Below are 23,880 nucleotides of genomic sequence, written 5' to 3'. Positions count from 1 at the left end.
TCCAAGTTACATAATTCTATAAATATCAAATTCTCTATTATAATTTGTTGTATATAATATTTTCATACCTTTTACTTTTAGAAGTTTTTACAAATTACTGTGTGATAAATTCTGTACTTTGTTCTGTATGGAATATGGAAGTATGTAATAGAAGACTTAATTCTTACATTCAAAATTTTATTACCCCAATTTCTAAGAGATTTTCTAGAGATTAAAATGCTGGGGTTTTTTTTGTCATAAAACCCTCAAAAATACATATTAGAAATAGCTTCAGTAAATATTAATGAAGCTTTGTTTCTAGAACTCTTCATTGTATATGGTATTTGAATGTATTTTAATATGCCAGCGTGAATGTTATTTTGCTCATATGGATCTTGTATAATAATATTACTTGTTCACATCTGTAGATGCTTTATAGCTTACAAAAGCATATTGATATCCTCTAATTAAATTTTTCAAGTAACACTTTGCAAAAGGCAGAGAACATAATTTCCTCACTTTATAAATGAGAAAACTGAGTCTCTGAGCTATGTAGAAATTTGACTTTTAAGTAGTATAACTCATAATAACTCTGAATCAGTCCAGTGCTTTATTTTTCGTTTCACAATGAGTGTAGTTTCCGACTGATGCTGTAACAAATTACTGTAAACACAGTGGTTTAAAACCACACAAACTTGTTACCTTTCAGTTCTTGAGGTCAAAAGTCTGAAATGAGTCTCACAGGACAAAAATCAAGGTGTTGGTAGGCTGCTTCTGGAGACTCTAGGGAGAGCCTGTTTTCTTGCATTTTCCGGCTTCTAGAGGCCACCTACATTTCTTGGCTTCTGGCCCCTTTCTCCATCTTCAGAGCTAGCAACATTGAGGCAACACTTAGCACACTGCCATCTCTGGTTTTGACTCTTTTGCCAGACTCTTCCATGTTTTAAGGACCCTTGTGATTACATTGGGCCTACTCAGATAATCTAGGATGATCTCCCTATTTTAAGATCAGTAGATTTAGCAACTTTAATTCTACCTGCATCCTTAATTCCCCTTTGCCATGTACCCTAACATGGTTCCAGGGATTAGAATATAGACACCTTTGGGAGGCCATTCTGTCTACCACACTGTAATAACTCTTGTGTATCCTTATTGTATAAGAAAAATTGCAGTGTTTTTTATTACATAGTGAGTTATCAGAAGAGAAAGAAAAATGATTGAGATTAAACTGTAAAAAAAAAAGATAATTTGAGTAAACTTTAGTGAGCCATTAGCTGTTACACCTGAAAGAAAGTTATGAGTTGTTTCTCTAAAGGAATGTTATATGACTTTCTATGAAACACAGTATAAATCAATGGACTTGCAGAATTGGAAAAAAAAAGGAAAAGAAAAGAAAAAACTACAGTGATCATCTGGTTTAGTTCCTAACTTGAATAACACAAAGCAGAGTTGTCTTTTATTTTTATTTATATTAAGCAAAATGTTAAAATTGTGTCTAGTTATAGAAAGAATTTTTTAGGTTACAGTGAGAAGATCCCCGAGGAGTCAGTTACAAAAACTTTAGGTGATCCATGAAGCTTTTGTAATTGTATATAAAATTTTGTGTTTTATGATCATTCTTCTAGAGGAATAATTTATAGTTTTCATTAGAATTTCAAGGGGGATTCTGTCACCCCCAAATTAATTACAAACCGTTGATGAGAGATTTTTTTTTCATGTCTAATTGAAGTTCTTATTTTTGGGAGTACAGCTCTCTGATGTTTTTGTACGGTTTTTTAATTCTTGAAAATTCGTATAATACAATATTAAGCTTTTGCTATGTACTGGGTGATAATAATAGTGGGTGTAATATTCATGGACCCTGGCTTCGTGGAGCTTGGTGATTGTCACATTCTTCTTGCGATCCTTTTTTAACTGTTTTGATAATTTTTTTTTCTTGAGCTTTAATTTTATCATCACCAGTTGCTGACCTCTTAGTGGGAAGGAAGCAGCTGTTTTTTTCCTTTTTAAAATTGGGGATTAATTTGCATACAGTGGAATGCACAGATCTTTATTTTACTGTAAGTTCTGGGATATATGTGCAGAACATATGTGCAGAACATACAGTACATTAAGTTGTTGCATAGGTATACATGTGCCATGGTGTTTTGCTGCACCTATCAACCTGTCATCTAGGGTTTAAGCCCCGCATGTATTAGGTATTTGTCCTAATGTTATCCCTACCCTTTACCCCCCACCCGCCTACAGGCCCCCGTATGTGATGTTCCCCTCCCTGTGTCCATGTGTTTTCATTATTCAACTCCCATTTATGAGTGATAACATAATGCACAGATCTTAATTGCCTGATGTGAAGAGTTTTGACAGATACGTAAATGGTGTACCAACATACTGTCAAAATAGAGATTACTTTCATTACCTCAAAGAATTCTCTCATGTTCCTTCCCAGTCATTCCTGCCCCACTGCTAAGAGGCTGATTATTGTTATGTATTTCTCTTGCCTTTGACTAGTTTTCCTGGTTGTTGAACTTCATATAAATGGAGTCATACAGCGTGTACTGTTTCATGTCAGGAGTTTGGACAACTGTAAAATGAGGTTTAAAAAGGGTAGTCATTAGAAATGTTAAGAAAATTCTTGCTATTGCCCTTTCCCCTTCACTCTACCTTGCCTAGCCCCCACCCTGTCAGTTACTGTGTAGTAACACTGCAGTCTAATTTGTGGGCACTAAAACTAAAAATACCCCAAGTTTTTTTTTTCTTTCTTTCTTTTTTTCTTTGAGACAGAGTCTCACTCTATCGCCCAGGCTGGAGTGCAGTGGCACAATCTCAGCTCACTGCAAGCTCTGCCTCCCGAGTTCAAGTGATTGTCCTGCCTCAGCCTCGTGAGTAGCTGAGATTACAGGCACATACCACCATGCCCACCTAATTTTTGTATTTTTGATAGAGACAGAGTTTCACCATTTTGGCCAGGATGATCCTGATCTCCTGACTTCGTGATCTGCCCACCTCGGCCTCCCAAAGTGCTAGGATTGCAGGCGTGAGCCAACGCACCTGGCCAGAATACCCCAGATGTTTAATTAATGATAGATAAGTGAGGCTTGAGTGTGTAGATATCTCTAATAAAAGATAAACTTAATTAGAATCTAACACTTCCTGTTTTATCTATTCTTTAATTTTGCATTATCTGATTAGCAAAGTTTTTGGATGATATTAAGTGTTTTAAATAGGATTCACTACAGCAAAGTGGGATATAGTGGTTGATTCATTTGCAAATTCCAAATCTCCAGGAAAAGGACAAAGTTCAGAGAACTTTATTTTTAGGATAAGTGTTTCCAAATTTGGGAGAAATTTCACTGTTCAAGGAATACAGAGAAATGGTTGAATGAAGATTGTGAGTTGGGAATTTATTATGTTTTGTTATAGTCTGAATCTTTCAATATTAGGTAGACAATGACTACATACATGTAGTTTTCTTTCTGCTTATATGTTTCTTTTTTGTTTTCATATTTAAGCCCAGAAAGTATAAATGAATCAAACAATTTAACTGTAATCCAAAATTACAGCTGGGGCTAAAAAAATTTCAGCCTTGTGCAAGAGGAGCCTGGGAAGTTCTTATGGTTGTTACAACAATCAGACTATACTGTCTTAAATACAGACTCTGCATTTATCAAAGATGAGAGCAGAGTCTGCTGCCCTGCTCTTACAGCCTTTCTTGTCAAGTTGCCTGGATTGAGAAAAACAACTGGGATGACAGAACCTCATCCTGGATTCCTTTAGTATCTATGGGAAGAGAGTGTTTTAAAAGCTAGGAAAGGGGCTAGGTGCCGTGGCTCAAGCCTGTAATTCTAGCACTTTGGGAGGCAGAGGTGGGCAGATCACTTGAGGTCAGGAGCTTGAGACCAGCCTGGCCAACATGGTGAAACCCTGTCTTTACTAAAATTAACAAAAATCAGCGGGGTGTGGTGGCGCACACCTGTAATCCCAGCTACTTGGGAGGCTGACACAGGAGAATCGCTTGAACGCCGGTGGTGGAGGTTGCGGTGAGCCAAGATCACGCCACTGCACTCCAGTCTGGGCAACAGAGTGAGACTGGGTCTCAAAATAAATAAGTAAAAGCTAGAAAAGGGACTTAAATTACTAAAAGCAATCTGGGGCATGGTTCGCTGCATTCACTTTTGATATATTAAATATTTTTGGAAGAGACACTGGACATGGTCCTCTGAGGTCAATCAATCTAGCTTTAGAACCTTCATCTTTCACTTTCTTGGGCTTCACTTTCCAAAATGGACCACAGGATAATGAGGCTTTTTTTTTTTTTTAAAAACAACTTATCTTTGTCTTAGATTTGAATATACTAGAGCGGGCAAAATTCCCATTATAATCCCATTATACCTCCAAAAAGGTAATTAAATGTATAATATAAGAACAGACGATTATGTCAGCAGCCTGGAGCAGGGTCCTTTTATAGGCTAGTGCACTGAAAAGAGCCGTGATGAGATGTGAACAGGAGCATGCTGCTGCTTGTTCAGGGAAGGAGGCTGCTTCACTCTTTCCACAGGGGTGGTGAACCAGTTCTGTCAGCTTCACTCCTTGGTGTTCGCAAGGCAGTTTTTGGAGTCAAACTGTAGAGGAATTTGAGAACACAGACACACTTACTTCATAGAAAACTGAAGTCTGTTGAGGACCAAATTGTCTGCCATGCCATTGACATTCCTGCTTTTGCTCTATGTCCATGTACTTAATATTTTAAAGAACTTTTACTTTTTAAGAATTACTATATGTAGCAAGGACTAGAGAAAAATGCACTTCATTCTATATGTGAATATGTGATAGTGGACTTTTATAAACCCAAGCTGCACATGGCTTAAATGTTCTTTTGTATTTTAGCTGACTTAAAATTGAGCATAGAGGAAACTGGAAATGTTCTTTAATATCATGCATAGTCTCTATCTTATTTTCTTTGTTTACTTATTCATTTAGTCAAAAAATACTTCAGCGCATGTTGCAATAGGTTAGGGAGGCTTTCTGGTCATGGGAATGCAAGGATGAAGAAAAACTTCTGTCTATACATTTAAGAAATGTATGGTCTCTAGTGTCCATCCATCAGGGCCTTGGAAACAAATGATTATGCTATAAAGTACTATGGGTTTTTTTTTTTTTTTTTGGTAATTTTGTTACCAAATTAGTGTATATATGTACGTAAAAAAGACAAAGACAAGGTAATGTCCATACACTAAAAATTGGTTATCTCTGACTAGTAGAAATACTGCTGTTCTTTTATTCTTGTATATTGCCATTTATTTTCTATGGTAACACATGTATTTTTCAAACAGAAAGGAACTGGTGGCGGTATCATCACTGCTACTCTTTAACTGCTCCTTCTCCCATGCTACCACTACTAATGCTTTCAGAGCTCAAATTCATACTCCAGTCTGACTCCAGGTGTGTGCCATTAACTATCAGCGCCCATAGAGCAAAATCCACTCTGCACAGCATCACTGAAAGTTTATCCTGGAGAATACTGGTCTCATAAGATTCTCCTGGAAGGAAGACTTCAGTAACCGAGCAAGTTGGTAACCTACTAAAGTTCTGTAATAAAGAAGTCTAAGGCTGGGCGTGGTGGCTCATGCCTGTAATCCTAACACTTTGGGAAGCTGAGGCGAGTAGATGGCTTGAGCCCAGGAGTTCGAAACCAGCCTGGTCAACATGGAAAACCCTATCTCTACCAAAAATAGAAAACAATTATCCAGGTGTGGTAGTACGCACCTGTTGTCCCAGCTAATCAGGAGGCTGAGGTGGGAGGATCACTCAACTTGGCCTCAGTTCACACCACTGCACTCCAGCTTGGGCGATGGAAGTGAGATCCTATCTCAAAAAAAAATTAGAAAAAGAAAACTAGTTAACTCATTTTAGTTCAGTATCTCCCAAATTAATTTTATAGTAACTTGACCCTTTTTTAAAATCATGAATCTTTTAGATGTTTTATGATTCTCAAACAAACTTTTGGTGGGCCTGAGAATCACCCAGAGGGCTGGGCTCCACTCCCAAGTTTCTGATTCAGTAGTTTTGGGATGAGGAATGGGAATTTGCATTTCTAACAAGTTTGCGGGTGTTGCTGATGCCTACTCACCCTTTGTTTTGTGCCTCACAGGTTCCATTTTGCCTTGAGGCGTAAGCTCATAGACTATGATAAACTGTGATGTTAGTGTTTTTCTGCTGGAAAAAGGTATCTTAAGAGTAGGGATTGTGTTGATGACAAAGAGTATGGTCTGGGTGCTTTATTAACTGAATTACCCAGTGTAGCGTTACGGTTGGTCCCAGACCAGCAGCATCAGCATCTCCTGGGAACTTGTTACACACATTTTGGGGCCTACCCCAGACCTACTTAAAACTTGGAGGCAGAAAGAGTACCAGCAATCTGTGTTCTAATAAGCCTTCCGGGTGATTCTGATGCCAGCCAAATGGGGGGAAATATCAGCTTAATAGATTTAAACTACCTAGGAATTATAAATTCAGACTGTAGAAGCAGCAGGAACTCTATTTGTGGTTCCAAATTCTCATTGGTGATTTTTCTATCCCTTCCCCACCCAGTGTCATTATTGAATAGAATTTCCTTAAAGTTGCCTAGGTAGTGGTGGTAAGGAGAGTAATATTATTTTGTAGTTTACCTTCACAGTGAAGTCATAACCCTTTGAGGGCATCCTAGCTGAAGGCAAAAGCCAACTGCTTCTGTTCACTTTATCTCTTTGGGTTTCCAGTCTCCTCTCCTTTTCTGGCCTAAGCAGTTACAGCTTCTTGCCACCTCATTCATGTATTTTAAGATTTAAAAAAAAAATTCTGGATTTTGAGTTGTTTCAATTAGGATGGCAGGTCCAAGTACTTACTCCACTATATTCCAGGACTAGCATTCCTGTTATTACATTTAATAGATTTTGCCAGATTGCTTTCTAGGGAAATGCAGACTGAAGTAGTAATGTGATAGCACTTTATGCCTGTCAGATTGGCAGAAAATAAAGTAATAACATACTGTTGCAAGTGATATGGCTTGTAAATGATATTGGTGTAAATGCAAATTATTTTGGTCTTTTAGGAAACTTAAAAATGCTTGTCAGGCAAAAACCATAGTGGTGTTGAGGGAATAGGTGGAGGAAAGTATATTTGCAGCAGGTGCAACTAGCCATTGCTTCATTTTTCTGTGATAAAACTGGGGAAAAGGGTGAATGGGTGTTACCAGTCTGTTATGTTTAGGGCCATAGGTTGGGTCTTGTTTGAACAGCAAGGATAGGTGGACTTAAGGGACATTCATCATATAGGCTTAGGGTAAATCATTGAGAGAGGTGATGGATGAAAATAGCATGACTTGCTTCCTCGTTAACCCAGCAAAAAGTTATAGGAAAATGAGGGAAATAAAGGACTGGGGTGAGTTAAAAAGGGAGCTCTGTGCCTCTGGTGTGCTGGAACTAGCTCTTCCTGGAGTTGATAAATTATTAGGACTTCGGCCAGCCAGAGGTTAAATATAACCATCATTAAAATTAAATTATATAAATTACATTTAAATTATATTTAAAACGAAGGAAATACTCAAAACTTATGTGCTAGGTTTATTATATTTTACTGTTTTCTGTGTTCTTGAGGTTGTTGACACCTGTTGTATCTGTGTGGTGGAGATACTGTCTATCAGTGTGCAATTGCATATCTCTTTCCTATTCTGTGTTCAGTGATCTCACTTTGGTAGCTTGAAATAGGACAGACTATACCATGGAAATCAGCAACTACTACAAATCAGGATTTTTTTCCACTGGAGAACAGTTGTTAAATATCTACCCGAATACCACTGGGAATAACGTTTTGCTGTTTTAGATACTGATTGTCTTTCATATTGTAAATGTACTTATTTTCTGAAGCTTCGAGCATTCTAATCTTACATAAAGTTTAATTGTTCTTAGGAAAATAGGTAACTACACTAGTTTTACTCATGTTTTAAAAGATATCTTAAGCTTCAAGAAAGATATGGCTTATTTTGTTTAGCTTTTATTTGCATGTAGATAGTATTTTTGTAAGTTTGTTCTCCTTGTTTTTTAAAACATTGTCATTTAAAAAGTATACTTGAAAAACCTTTATAACAAATAACCACCCACAATTTATCTTTCTTGTAAGTCATTAGTTTCATTTCTTGAACTCATTTTAGCAAGGAGCAGACTTTTTCAATTTTTAATGTGGACATGTGTTTGTGTGTATGATTCAATTCTTACAGCAGTGTTGTAGATGAGGTTGACCAGTTACCAGCAAGAAATACTGTTTCTCTAGTATTTTTAGTTAGGGCTAACATTTGATTTCTTGTAAGATTAAAGTGTTATATTTCCTACTTGTGTATTTAAGTTTATGCTCGGGTACTTTAGTAAATCAGTGAATTGGGAAATTTTTCATAAGACTTGTGATTCTTGTTACATTCATCTGTCATACGTGTTTCTGGCACTTATGGCAATGAAAATAAGATTGAAACATTGAAAACATTATTCTAGGCATCTTATTTATTACTGTTTGTATAGTGTAGTGGTTTTGATTTTTGGATCTGTAGCTGGGCCTTTGGGGCTTTGGCCCAGTCATCTTAACTCTCTAAGCCAGTCTTCCCTCAATATTAAAGTAATAATAATAATAGTAGCTACCTCATGTAGTGATTTTAAAGATTAAATGAGATAATGTAGCATTTAGCAAAGTGTTTGACTTAAAGTGCTCTGCAAATGTGAGCTAACACTCTTATTATCAAAATAATAAATTCTCCTATCTGCAAGTTGCCTTAAATGGTGGGTATGAAGCTAGTAGTAAGTAAAGCATTACATAAAATACTTAAAATAATGAAAGCTGTTGAAACAAAGGAAGAATACAATTCAGTCTTTTATGGCTTATTATCAAAATAATAAATTCCCCTATCTGCAAGTTGCCTTAAATGGTGGGTATGAAAGCTAGTAGTAGGTAAAGCATTACATAAAATACTTAAAATAATAAAAGCTATTGAAACAAAGTCAGGAAGAATAAAATTCAATCTTTTATGGCATGTGAGCAAACTAGAATAAGCAGTGTCACTGTTCATTTGTTTAGGATAATGGTTAGGTATCAACCATAACAGCAAATGATAAAACCACCTATTCTAGTCACTGAAATACTAAACTGCTGCTTTAGTTGTATATATACATTATGGATAAACATAGATAATTTTCCTAAAACAGTGGATAATCCAATTGCTGTGAAATAGAATTTAGGTAATAAAGGGATTCCTGGTTTCTTTAGTAGTTTAAGTTGCACATTGGCTTGCCTGTTGACCATATTTAAAATTACAGACTTTCTTTGCCTTCCCAAGTCCACTTTTTGAAATAGTTGTTAAGTAGCTCGGTGTTCAAATGATAAATAAAACAGGAGTAAGAGGCAGAAGGGAGCATTGATAACCCACCTCTCAATACTGCTAGAAAGTTGGCTGCCTCATCTCTCATTATTTTGTATTTATTTGATATTTTATTCTGGGTGCATAGATTTAATATTATGTTGACACTTTTTATCCTTAGTATTGATTGGGTTTTCCCTCTTTTTTCTACTCTGCTACCTCTGTCCCTTCTGGAACCAGTAGTTTAATGGTAAGTATTTAAATAAGATTTACAAAGTTTTGACCTAGTGAGGATTTTTTTACCCTCACCTATCTTGGTGAAAACTTTGTAGACTCCAGCTGGTCTCTGTGGTTTCCCAGGTTTTCATTGTTGCCTTGTTTGTGTGTAGACTGATAAAACTTTAGTTCTGAGGTTCTCCTGTCCTTGCATGCTGTGTCAAATGGCATCCATTGTTTGTGTGTTTCATAGTGATGTTTTTCTTGGAGCTTGCAGTCTCTTTTTTCTCTTCTTTCTGCTTTTTTTTTTTTTTTTTGTCTGGGGGTGGAGCGGGGATTGGAGTGGGAAGGAGAGAAGTCTTTCTCACATCTGTACTACTTTTATGTTCCCTATGGCATTTGGAATCTTCCCAAACTAGTATCTTTGGGAAGAATTATAGACTGAGTCCAAGTCCATTAAATGATACTGTTTTTATTGACCCTTAATTCTGCTAAATTTGCTATCAAATTCTGTGTTGTTATTTCTTGTTTCACATTTCAAGATATTTGAGCCTTTCAAGTGTTTTTTAAAGGTATAAATATGTTAGGATTTCTCATAGCAATACCTGTTACACTGTTGCCTCAACACTTTGTATTTTGATTTAAGAAATTTTTATTTACCATTGAGCATAATGTTGCACTCTTTAAACTTAGATTGTGAAATATAATTTAACTGATTAATGAGGCCAGATTTGGTGTGTTAAAACTTAAATGGTAGACTTTGGAAAGCCACTTTCATAAAATTTTATCATCAAATAAAATGTCTTTAAAGTTTTTGTGTGTGAAATATAAATAAGAAAAATGCAGAAAATGGAAGAATAGAGTTAGAAAATGAATACCAATGCGCGTGTCATGCATATACAGTAGGACAGTGCCAGCACTCCAGAATCCTCCCCTTTGTTTTCCTGATTATAAAGCCCTTTTTTCCTCTTAGAATAATCATAATCTGTACATTTGTAATTATTTCTTTGCTGTTCTTTGTTTTATCATTTATATATGCATTTGTAAAGAATATGTTTAATTTTGCCCACTTGATAAAAATGGAATCATACTCTTTTTTGGGTCTTGCTTCTTTTATGTTTGTAAGATTCATTTATATTGTGTGTAGTTCATCATTCTGTAGTTTAAAGTTTATCATTTTTCATTCTGTAAATACACCAGAATTTATTAAACCATTCCATTGTTGGGTGTTTGTTTCCAGTTTGCTATTATGAATGTTGCTGCTGTGAATTTTTTGTTAACATGTATTCTGGTGCATATGTGCACAGATTTCTTTAGGACAGTATTACTTAAAATATGGTCCTTAAACCAGCACCATTGGTGGTGTTATCTGTGGGAGTTTGTGAGAAATGCAAATTTGTGGGCTCCACCCTTAATCAGAATCTCTGGGGATGGGGTCTGGGAAACTGAAACAAGCTCTCCACATGAATGAATCTTAAGCACATTAAAATTTGAGAACCACTGCTCTGGGATATATACCTAGAAGTAGAATTGCTGAGTCATAGATTATGTATACCTTCAACTTAATAGTGTTTTCCACTGTGGTTATATTGCTTTTTAGTTACACTGGTGTTTGAGGGTTTGTATTTCTTTACATCCTCTGTAACAGTATTGTCAATATTTTATTTTTTTAAATTAGAATTTGAATATTTTCTCAGTTCACTTTTAACTAGATTTGAATTTTGGCTTTTCAGATTTACTGAAAAAATTGATTTAGATTTACTCTACAGACTTTCTAAAAATATTATTATAAATCATAGAAGTAGAGGCAAATAGTACAATGAACTAAAAACCTCATATCTCCAGCATCCACATTCAGTATTCATTATATTTTGCAATGTTTGCTTCATTTATCTCTTTTCTCTGAATTATTTTAAAGACAGGTCCTAAATATGATGTCTTCACTCATGTATAAATAAATGCATATCTAGAATGTGCACCATTTTCTTTACATGATGGCAATGTGTTTATTACCGAGGGCCTTTTTATTTTAAAAAGTTAGAATAGGCATCATATTAAAACATGTAAAAATTCTAAAATAATGGCAAAGCAGAGTATATAGGCTGTTATTTGGATATCATGAGTGGGAGGTTTTGATTTATAGTCTTTGAACATTCTCTGAACTCTTCTAATGTATTTAGTCAAATAGTTATACTGAATATTTTCTGTTTCAACAATCAGTCAAATTTAGATTTCTTAAAGGGATTATTTAACCCTTATTTAGGATAAGAATGTGTTTAGAGTGCTCAGAAATTTATCACTTCTCTAATAAAACTTGGCATGTATAGTGTTGATGTCCTAGTTAGAGACTGGAGTAGACAGCTAAAGGATACCCTGACTCTTTACTCCTAGAAGCAACTCTTTGAAAACCCAGACATACAAACTTTCACATCTGCCAGCCATTTGCTGTGGTACTGTGCAGAGTTCACCATCCTGAATCAGCACATCTCCATCTAAACTTCCAGTAGAATTAAGAGCATTGGAAGTCAGTGTTTTATAGTGAATTAAGCAGTGAGTATTTTTTGAATGTGTGTCCTATGTTTGGTCCTTGTTGGATAAGAATGAAAATACAGGAAACTATCCTGTTATTAAGCAGTACAGAAAGGTACCCGGTAATTTTTGGTTGTTTTGCATTGTAGTGATTCAGTTAAATGCTAAATTTTGCTGATCAGGAAAGTATAATATGTAGTATGTAATATATTTAAAAATGTTATGTAATTTATTAAAAATTTGTAAAATGTTTTAGGGCATGGAAGATAAATGAGGCTGGAGTTGGAAGGAAACAGAAGATACATGGCTTTGTATATGAATAAAAAGTTGGTATTTGTTTATGTATATTTTCAACCAGGGAGTGATCAGGTCTGGTTTGTGTTTTGAAGATAACCTGTGACAACAGTTTGGGGAAGGGCGAGGTCAAGAGCAGATGCATAGAGAGGTTACTGCCGTAGTCCAGGAAAAAATAACAGTAGCTGCATTGTGAGGGTGGTGTAGATGTCTAAAGAGCTGGTTGAATCTGACAGATACTTAGGAGGTAAAATCTACCAGGTGGGTGATGGCTTGAGAATAAACAGGTGTGGCAGCAGGAAAGCAGTGGTAACACTGGCCTGACTGGAACATCCTCATTGTTTCTTAGCCCTTTGGTTAGACTAAACTTTTTAATCAAACTTACTGGCAGCTTACAGATAAGAGTTTTTGTCATAACCAAACTTTTTCAAAATGGTTTTCTTTCCTCTTTTGAAACAAATATTTGGATATTTTAAACAGGTCTTAATGACTTAATCCAGGGGTTGGCAAATGTCTAGTAAAGGGCCAGATAGTAAATATTTTAGGCGTTGCAGACCTTTTGGTCTCTGTTCCCTTTTTTTGTAGTTTGGGTAAGCCATGGAGACAATATATAAATGAATGTGTGTAGCTGTGTTCAATAAAAATTGGTTAGTGGGCACTGAAATTTGAGTTTCCTATAATTTTCACATGCCATAGCATTTTCTTCTTTAAAAATTTTTTTTTTCAGCCATTAAAAAATGTAAAAAGTTCTTGACTCAAGGGCTGTACAAAAATTGGCGGTAGGCCGTAGTTGGCCTACAGACCTATGTAGGGTAAATGCACCTGATAGCCATATCTTAAGCATACCTTGAGGATGACCTTGTGTGGCATACAGGACTGAATGGGAGTTCCAAGCTAGGGAATCCGGGAGTGGCTAATTAGGAGATTCGTTCCTTGTCTAAGGAGAAACATTCAAGCCCCTGTCCTGTCCTGTCCTGTCCTGTCCTGTCCTGTGGAACATGAGCTGTACAGGGGATCAAGCTCCCAAGTTCAGGGTTGAAAGAAGGTTGACAGGTGGAGGTTGTTAGTGGGAGGATGCTAACTGAAAATGCTATATAAACTTACATGCCTTTTCCAAGCTGTTGTGGTTCTTCTGTCCAACCTGCCTCCCCTTGACTGTATGTAAGGTGATTCTTCTGTCCCGTCTACTACCGCTGTACTCTCTGCCCTGTATGTAAGCCTCCAGTAAAACCCCATGTCTTGTTTACTGGCTCTGGGTCTTGTCTTTGGCCTCTTGAACCTGATGCCATTCCCCTTGGAGTCAGTAGGGGTTTGGCACAAGGGACCCACACTTTACCAACCCCAGAATTTTACCCCAAGTATAATTCTTTATGAGAAACTTTTAAGATAGATAGTAAATAGGCTATAGGATGTTAATTCCTTTCATTCCTGAAGAGTCATAAATGCTTAAGTCTATAGTGCTATATTTAATTCTTCCATTTGTGAATTTGGGGGATGTAGAAACGGAACTACCAGCAAACCCAATATAGCTAAGGAAGTATATAATGCAGAGTGAATTTCATGAAGAGCAGTATATTTAAGAAGGTAATGAACACATACCAATGAAAAGTGGTTTCCATAGGTGAGCCCCAATGGGAAAGAAAGTAACTTTTGTCAGACTAACTGCAGATGTGTTAAGAAAGTTGAGCTGGGTTCTAGTGTAGTTGTGGGAAACTTGGCTTAAATACTTAGGAACTGGCATGCTACCTGCTAAGCTTGAAAATCCTTGTAGAACCAGCCCTTCAGTTCTGAATTAATTTTTGACATAACTCTTAAGGATTATATTATGCATGCGTTGTTTTAGAAAATACTGGTAGCACTGAGTCCAATTATTTGAGTGCAAACAGTAGTCGGCGGAATTTTATCTACGTAAATGATACTGATTACAGTCAGGTGCCCAACTGCTATACTTTAGATATTAATTGTGATAGTAATCTGTTAATGTATATTTAGCCTTCCTTGTTACCTGTTGATTTGCCATGGTGGCTGTAAAAAAAATTAGATTATTGACAATAACAAAAAATACTTTTAGCCAAGTGTATTTAAGATTTTAAGGCCCCAGTTGCTAAAAGGGCATTTAAAATAATTCTATCAAATTTTGTTAGGTACATTTTATATTTGCTCAAGCGATCCTCCCATCTTAGCCTCTTGAGTAGCTGGGACTACAGGCACATACCACCATGCCTGGCTAATTTAAAAACTTCTTTTTCGTAGAGTCAGGGTCTCATTACGTTGCTGTGGGTGGTCTGGAATTCCTGTACTCAAGCAGTCCTCCCTCGTTGGCCTTTCAAAGTGTTGGGATTACAGACGGGAGCTACTATGCCAGGCCTCTGAGGATTTTTAAATAGATAATTTGTTGCCTTTGATACTGGTTACATCCTGATAGTTGACAGCATAGTAAAATCCTCCTGTTGTGTTTGTGAGTTCATGTGCATATGTATGTGTGTGTGGAAAGTGAGACAGATAAACATAGTGAGCCATCCTTTAAAAATGTCTTTTAGCTGTTCAGAGCTGTCTTTGTTCGATTGAGTACCAAGGAGAAAATTGTGAAGACAGAAAAAAAACCACTTCATCTTCATATCTGGGCAAGAAGCAGCATATATTAGAGGAAGGATATATTTGTTCATTCACCCAATAAATACTTATGTCACTCTGCGTTGACATAGTTCTATGAAGTAAACAGATACTGTGATGTGAAACATGAGGAAGGTATGTTTTAAAATTTTTCCTTATGTTTTTTAGTTCAGTATAATTATTTAAAACATTTTATATTTTTATTTGAAAATCCTAAAGACATTTAAGTGGTAGTTTCATTAAGACTGTAACTGTGCCTATAGCTCTTGGATTAATTTTAAGTCTAATGAATTTGTTATCTGGTTGCTATATGTTAAAAGCAGTAATTTCACTTTTGTTTATATTTTAAAGAGGTAAGAGTTTCAGTAAAATTAAACTGAAATTTAGTAAATAGCTTTTGGAATAGCTAAAACATGATAAGACAACAAATGTAAGAGAGGAATAATTTGTATATCTTACAATATTTTAGGGATTATATGTATACCTTACAGACAGAACCTAAAACGAAACAGTTGATAAGTATAAGCCATGTGAGCTGTACCCAAGTGGATACTTTGGTTCTGGAGTTCACTATCATTCTTTGGTCTTATTTCTGCAACTGAAGGGAATTGGAAATGTGTTTGTTTAGAAACATTCTGGGACATCGAGCTTAATTGAGAATTTTAGCTGTGGCTGGTACAGATTTTTCCTACTGTTTTGCTTTAAGCCAATGAGTGTAAACAGTAGCCACAGAAGTTAGAGTTCATTGTTGTAATTATTCTGAAACCCATAGTTGTTTAAATCTTTTTTCTCTTCATTTGACTTCTACAATATAATCTAAGACCCAGGTAAAACTAACATATTGCTCTTGTTACATATGGCCTCATAGGCTAGTGGACATTATACATGTGAGAAGTTAGTGTTGGGTGAGAAGCTGTGGCTCAGACATGCATTTCTCCCTCTAGTTTGTGAATTCCCGGAGCAAGTGCCATTACTCCATCCTTCCTCCCTCCCTGCCTTTCTACTGAGAGAAAATTCCCAGAGTAGAGGCTGTTGTCATATTTTTGAAAACAAACAAATAGACTCTAACTACTGTTAAAGCTCATGCTCAGTTCTAAAAGTGCCTTTCTTACTTAGTCATATTTCTAAAATTGCCCCCAAGAATGTGGACTAAGCATCCTTGGTACTGAGGCATCCTTCTATTCTGTAGTGAGCTTCTTTCACATCAGTGAAGAATAAAAAACTACTTAACTTCCCTGTGTCTGTCTTTTGATCATTATGTTACCCTCATTCACTACCTTCCTCCCCCAGTGGTGATGTGTGGCCATTCGAGGTTCCCTGGTGGCAGAATATGTTCAGTATATTTGATTTTACAAGGTCTATTTGTATTAGTTAAACCTCTGATCCCTAGGTCCTTGTTGTGTTATTGGAATACTCATATTGTAAATTAAGGATGCCTTGTTTGTATTGCTACATGGATTTTATTTGGTTTTCCATGAGAGCTGACCTGTCCTGTACTACCATAGTTTAAGTTGACTTTTCTACCATTGTGAGCAGTGGTTTAGTTCTTCCCCTTCATCAGCTGTTTGATAAGAGCAATCACATTGTACTCTATTTGATATCATTCGGTAAAATGGATTAATTTCCTAATTCATTCAAACAAATTTAAAAGAGAAATTTTTATTATATTATTTGGTTGTTTTCCCAAGGAAATATCCATGTTGCTCAAGATGACCTTTATTTTCTAATAAAGCTGTAATTTTCTGTGTCCGAATTATTTTCTGTACATTTTATGGGGCACACGTAACATTACATTACATAACATTATACAGCATAGCATCACCGTGACAGGAAAATACCCTGTCAGTGGTGGCTCACTGTTAAGGTATTTTATAGTTATTTTAATATATCAGATTTGTAGGTTATATATATTTAAAATGATCTAGACAGTAAAGCGTGAAGAATAAAGCTAATGGGATATATTTGGGAGTGAGGTGGAGGAGACAGAAGATGGACAGAAAGTTGTTTGATAGGCTAGAAGGTAATAAAAGGGTATCAGTAATAAAAGCAAAAAGGGGGGCATCTGCAATGTTATTTTAAGACTGTGAATATGCCAAAGAGATAAAAATGTGTGCCTGCTTTTCTTGCATTTTATGACTTCAACAATAGCTGTCAGATGTTTTCACTTGTTGTGGGGGAATTGTTGAATCTCAAATACTTTATCACTCTGAGTTTCTCCATAGATTTCCAAATATGGGAAGAGTGTGTGTGTGTGTGTATGTGTGTGTGTGGGTTTTTTGTTTTTTGTTTTTTTGGAGACAGAGTCTCGTTCTGTCACGCAGGCTGGAGTGCAGTGGCACAAACTCGGCTCACTGCAAGCTCTGCCTCCTGGGTTCACGCCATTCTCCTGCCTCAGCCTCCTGAGTAGCTGGGACTACAGGTGCCCACTCCCATGCCTGGCTAATTTTTTGTATTTTTAGTAGAGATGGGGTTTCACCATGTTAGCTAGGCTGGTCTCGATCTCCTGACATTGTAATCTGCCCACCTCGGCCTCCCAAAGTGCTGGGATTACAGGCGTGAGCCACCGCGCCCAGCCTATGGGAAGTGTATTTGTTAAGATATCCAAGACTTGGTCCCAGTATGGATTTTGATTTGCTCATGGTACCTAAGTGTCTGTTCTTATCTTAGCCATTCATTCTGTTGGTGTTTTATTTTGGCGTTCGTTTGTTTGGTTTTTGCCACTATTAACAAGAAATAATCCCTTGGAAATCTCAAAATAGACCCCCTATGATTGTTGCATGGTTGTAACATTTTTATGTACAAGATACTGTAAGTCGTTTAATTGGTTATAAATGCTATGAGAGAGGTCTGATAGAGAGATGAGTGGACTGCAGAGTGTAGTGAAAAGAGTACTAGTTCTGGCCCTAGTCCTGACTAGTTTTATGAGTTTTGGCAAGAATTTTTACCGCACAGAGTTTTCTTATTTGTAAAAGGAGATTAGAGTGGATGTTCCCTTAGAGTGCATTTACATTCTCACAAAGAGTCTACCTGGCGTGGGAGTAATTACAGTGAACGTGGAGAAGTGTGTAACTCTTTTTGGACAACACGGAGGGCATTTGTTAGGTACATAGTGTAAAACTTAAAAATGTCTGATCCCATAAGTAAGTTTGTTTTTTGTCCCTAACCAAAGAAAAAGGTGGGCCGGGGAGGTGGGGAGATGGTAATAAAGACACCTACAGGGCATACTTAAAGAAACCTCGTAAGACATTTAATGAATCATTACAGCACACTGATATCTAACATAAAAAACTGCTTTGAATAGCTTTTCATTCATTCAAATATTTGAGTGATAGTGTGTGTCATAAGAGGCACACTAATGACTTTGGGGCTACAAAAAATAGATCATAATTTTCACTTAAAATTGCTTCATTCATGTTCTCTTTCCATTCTCATCAGAAGTAGTAGTTTTAAAAAGAGAATATATGAAAAAAATAAAAGAATTGGCTAGGCGCACAGGCTAGGCGCTGTGGCTTACACCTGTAATCTCAGCACTTTGGGAGGCCGAGGCGGGCACATCACCTGAGGTCGGGAGTTGGAGACCAGCCTGACCAACATGGAGAAACCCTATCTCTACTAAAAATACAAAATTAGCTGGGCATGGTGGCACGTGCCTGTAATTCCAGCCACTTGGGAGGCGGAGGCAGGAGAATTGCTTGAACCCGGGAGGCAGGTTGTAGTGAGTCAAGATTGCACTGCTGCACTCCAGCCTGGGCAACAAGAGCAAAACTCCGTCTCAAAAAAGAAAAAAAGATTTGTCATAAACAGGTAGATAGTAGGAAGTAATGATTTTCCCCAGTGGACTGAATATATGGTCCTGATGTGAACTAAGCTATTCAAGAATGTCTGTTATACAAATTGTTGTATACTGATGTTTTGTAGGTTCATCAAGGATTGCTTTGGAGGATTTATTAGAGAATTAGACATTTAGGTATTTAGCCTGGTAAAGTGCTCGTTGAACAAGGTTAAAACATTTCCTGCTACCTTGTTTCAGAATGCATTCTGCTATATTGTGTTACTGGAACATTTGCTGTCCTGCTATTTTAATTTTATTTCAGATATTTTTGTTCCTTATTCAGTCGCTGTCATTTTTAAGTGTATAGATTTTTACTTAGGTGTTTCCTCGTAGGCCTCTTGAGCAACTTTTCCTTTATAGCAGAAAGTTTACCTATTAGAAAACTGTGATAATTTAGAGAGAAGTTAGGTCATCTGCAACTGATCCTGCCTGTGGTTATAGAAGTTAGTTAACTGATTTGCATTTTCTGGGAGATTTTTCATAACAGATAATTCTTTATTTGCCAGACTCAGAACAAATCCTACCAGTAAATGAGATAAGTTCATCTTTTCAGTTTAGACTCCAGGCCTTTTCCTGCGCTTATGTTTTATATACTGAAAAGTTCTTTGCTTATGGAAGTTGATTTATTTGCCTGTTTTTTTTTTTTTTTTTTTTTTTTTACTGACATGTTTAAAACAATTTTACCTTTAAACTGAATTTGAAAAAAAAAAATGCAGTGCATTCCTGCAAGCAGTGCTTATAATTGTGGTTATGATCACCAGTAATTAGAATTTCCTAATCTGCCTTTAATTGTGCCATTCTGGCCTCTAGAACTGAGGCCAACTGTATAGTTCATTTCTGTATTTATTTGGATATTTATTAAGTGTTGACTGTAGGTCTAGCTGGGTGCTTGGACAGAGTGATCAAATGTAATATACAGAATAATATGCAATTTCTGCCATATAGGTATCAAATTTGGGAGGTAAGATCTACACAGAAGTACTATACGTGATGCGTCAAATGAGTATTATCAGTAAAAGGAATTCAGTAGGACAATGAAGGACGTTTTGCTTTTGAGTTCTCTGGAAAGATTTCATTGAGATGATGAGACTTGATCTGGGCTTGAAGGAATGGGAGTAAATTTTTAGTAAAGTAGGATGAAAATATTGGCTTAATCAAGAGCAAAGGCATGGAGATGTGATGGGTATGTTCTATTGGGGGAAAAGAATTAAATGGCAACACCAAATTTGTGTTAGACTCGTAATGGGAAATAGTGGGAAAGCCTTGTAGGGGGAGTGGTGGCATGGGAGTGCTTGCATGCATTCAGTAATGCAAAAGAGGGCCAACAGCCAGGATGCTGTGGCAGAAAGCTCAAAACTTAGGATTCAGAAGAGCTGAGTTCTGGCACTTTTGATGTCTTTCCACTTAGATCTATATTCTCTTTAAGTGAGCAGTTTAAACTGAGAGAGAATGTAGGTTCCTTATACTTAATATTCTTTAGTTCCATTATCAAAGACAGGGAATGACAGCTTCTGTTTTGTATTACCTGAAGAGCTTTGTATGGCCTGGTGTAGCAGATGGAGGTTGCTTGCTATAAAAATCTCCTGAACACATACCTCTGTCACTGATTCATTCCATTGTTTGTCATATTCATTGCATTTCTACCTAGGAAAGTGTTAAGCCTATTGATTATTTCCTTCTACAAATTATTTAAATTAGTCAAATTACCTAATTAGATCAGATGGAGAGTGGAGCTTTGTTTTAGGGACAGTATGAAGGAATGGTTTTGATTTTGGGGAAACTAGGAGTGCTGGCTTTGGGTAGAGAACATTTATAGCCAATGAGGTTGATGACATAGGAGGGAGGTTGATGACATCTAGGGGAGGGGCAGAATATTTGTATTATTATAAAGGTTAAAATAGAGTCATCCAAACATCTGGTATCTCTTCTGTCTCTAGTGTAGTCCCTGGTTACCTTTCTTTCTTTTTGGATATAGTGATTGAGAGGATAGGTTCTTCTGTGTGATTTTTACTGGTGTCTTTATTTTGTTTATGATTATTGGGAACTCTCATAACTAATCAAGTTGCATTTAGATGACTTGTTTGCAGTTTTAGAATAATGATTTGATATGTAAATCTCATAATAGGGCCTTCATCTTCTGTCATGCCTAACAGATCTGACTTGATGGTTGGAGTAATTTTTCTACCACCAAAAAAACCAAAAATCTCACCTGTATTTTTCCTGCCAATTGGTATATTCACCAGTCTCAGGTTTAGGATCAGCCCCTTTTTGTTTGTGGTTGATTTCTAGGAGGAAACAGTGTACAAATACTGAGTTAAAAGTAGGATTGGGCCACTGGAGATACAAAGAAAAATCTTTTTGCCTTAGTCATCAACAATGGAAAAGCATTTGGTAAAGTAACTTTGATGCAGCAGTATGTGTCATTGAGTAGTTACAGAAAGTTTTTCTTAGGAGTCTGGATTTTATTATTAAAGAATGTCACAGAGGCTAAATGGGTTGGCTCACGCCTGTAATCCCAGCCCTTTGGGAGACTGAGGCGGGCGGATCACCTGAGGTCAGGAGTTCAAGATGAACCTGGCCAATGTGGCATAACTCCATCTCTACTAAAAATACAAAAATTAGCTGGGTGTGGTGGTGCGCACCTGTAATCCAAGCTACTCAGGAGGCTGAGGCAAGAGAATCACTTGAACCCAGGGGGTGGAGGTTGCAGTGAGCCAAGATTACACTACTTCACTCCAACCTGGTGAAAGACTGAAACTCCGTCTCAGGGAAAAAAAAAAAAAAAAGAATGTTGTTTTAGAACTGTACTTTTTATTTTTAGAGACAGAGTCTTACCCTGTTGCCCGGGCTGTAGTGCAGTGGTGGGATGATAGTTCACTGCAGCCTCAAACTCCTGGTCAAGAACTGTACTGTTTTAAGAATTTACAAAGAATAAGAGTTGTCTGTAAAGTGAAGAGGGGAAAATTTCAATAAATGATAGCCACTGTTTACTGAGTACCTACTATGTTGCAGGCATTATATATACGTTATAATCTTTAATTCTCACCAAATTTCTGATGTGTAAGTAGTAGTATCCGTGTTTACAGGGAAGAAGTCAGGTCTGGAGGGCTGAAGTGCCTTCCCTGGGTCACCTAGTCTGTATGTAAGAGAAACAGGATTTTTACCAGGTCTGTTGGGCCTCAAATTTCTGTATTTTCACCAGACTATTAAGGACAATAAGGAGATTGACATGTAAATAAACACAAGGCCATGTGTTGCATTGAAGTATCGGAAGTATTGTCCAGGTATGGAAGAGATACAAAGGGAGGGAATGATCGAGTAGACCTTGGGGTGGAGCACTTAGAGGAAGATTCCTGGAGCAAGATGATACCTTAGCGCAGGATATTGGTAACCATCTAGAAGTTCTTTAGGGTAGAAGAGAAGGATTAATGACACTGGTGATTCATTGTCTCTATATGTTTTATTCTCTGTTTAAAAAGAGCAGAATGATCTGGTTCATCTCTGCTGTTGACTCTCTTCATCACAGTCTCTTGACCTTTTATACAATCCAAGATGATCCTGCTGTTCCCATCCCAGTTTTTGTTAGTTTGATCATTTTCACCCTGTTTACATTTGTAATATTTACTACTGTTTTGTAGAGATAATTCCTATAGTTATTTACACATATTTCTATTATTAAATAGAATCGTGTGTGTGTACTACTTGTGTGTCCGTGAGTTTATATATTTATTTAACCACGGATTATCTATTCCGGAATTCTTTGTTTTGATTCATCTGTTGGTTGAGTCCTGAGTCTGAATATTTAAAGATAATACATTTCTTGAGTCCCATTTTTTTTCCTTCTAAGAATTCTGAAGACCCCTCTGCCATGTGTCCCAAATAATTATCTATGTATGTTATATATGTAGATCTCTATAAGATCTTTCTATATATACATAGAGAAATTTCTCTCTATATATGATAATTTATAGATACATAAATTTATAAATAAATCTACTCAGATATGTAGAAAGATAACTATAGAGAGAGATGAATCAAGGATGAATCAAAGAATTTAGAAATGGACAGACTGTGGTTAAATAAATATGTAAATAACATACTTGTAGTACACACATGCATACTATGTATATCTATACAGTTTTAAGAGTACTTTACATAGATGTTTAACTTAGGATTTTTGACTTTATAATGGTGTGGAGGTGATACGCATTCTGTAGAAACTATACTGTGAATTTCAATCTTTTTCAGGGCTAGCATAATACATAATGGAACTCGGTGGTGCTGAGCCGAATATCTCACGTAATTTATTGAATACTGTATTGAAAGTGTTCTGAGCACATTTAAGGTAGGCTAGCCTAAGCTACAATGTTTGGTAGTTTAGGTGTATGCATTTTCAACTTAAGATATTTTCAATTTACCATCCTAAGTCAAGGAGCATTTGTATATTGAGGATATTGTCCTTTTGTTTTTGATATACATTGCAAATATGTTAGATTTATTATTTGTCTTTTGAATTTGCTTCTGATATGTTTAACCATGATACATTTCTTTCTTTTGTTGCATAATGCCTTAGAGATGCCCTAAAAAACTGATTGGAAGCTTTATGTGCAAAGATAGGGCTTATTAATAGGCAAGGATTTTGATGTATCATTCTGTGGGACCTTTTGATTTAAGAGAAAAATCTACCAATTTCTCAGGAGAGATGGAGGCTATGGAGTGGGGCCTTTTTCAGTTTGTAGTTCTTTATTCTTCTATTTTCTTCCCTGCCCATTGCCGTGCCTGGTATTCTCAATTCTGAATATTCTTTGTTGTTGTTGTTGTTGTTTTCCCCACAGTAAATCTCCATTCTCATGCTCTAGTAGGGGTGTGGTATTTGCTTGGCTGTAATGGACTGGGGACTTGGGGATCTGTTTTTTTATTCAGTCTTTCAGTCAGTCTAGATTTTGCCCTCATGTATCACTACTGTCTTGGGAAGTCATGGAGCTCCAGATGCCTGAGTCCTGTGGGAATTATTTAATGAGAATTGGCTTACTTGTGCAGA

General features: G+C 36.5%; 1 protein-coding gene and 1 long non-coding RNA gene across 2 annotated transcripts in view; both read left to right on the top strand.

Moving 5' to 3' along the window:
- The window catches only part of ZNRF2 (zinc and ring finger 2), an 88,855-nt gene that overhangs the window by 17,590 nt on the left and 47,385 nt on the right, over positions 1–23,880 (top strand). The window lies entirely within an intron of this gene.
- Positions 12,356–14,969, top strand: LOC141409873 (uncharacterized). The gene is made up of 2 exons (XR_012432561.1): positions 12,356–12,426; positions 14,935–14,969. It is a non-coding gene; the product is annotated as an uncharacterized lncRNA (long non-coding RNA).

The sequence above is a fragment of the Macaca fascicularis genome, chromosome 3, assembly GCF_037993035.2.
Source record: "Macaca fascicularis isolate 582-1 chromosome 3, T2T-MFA8v1.1".
In the NCBI taxonomy this organism is placed as follows: Eukaryota; Metazoa; Chordata; class Mammalia; order Primates; family Cercopithecidae; genus Macaca; species Macaca fascicularis.
Note: the sequence above shows the minus strand (reverse complement) of the source record. Positions and strands in the feature narration are given on the sequence as shown.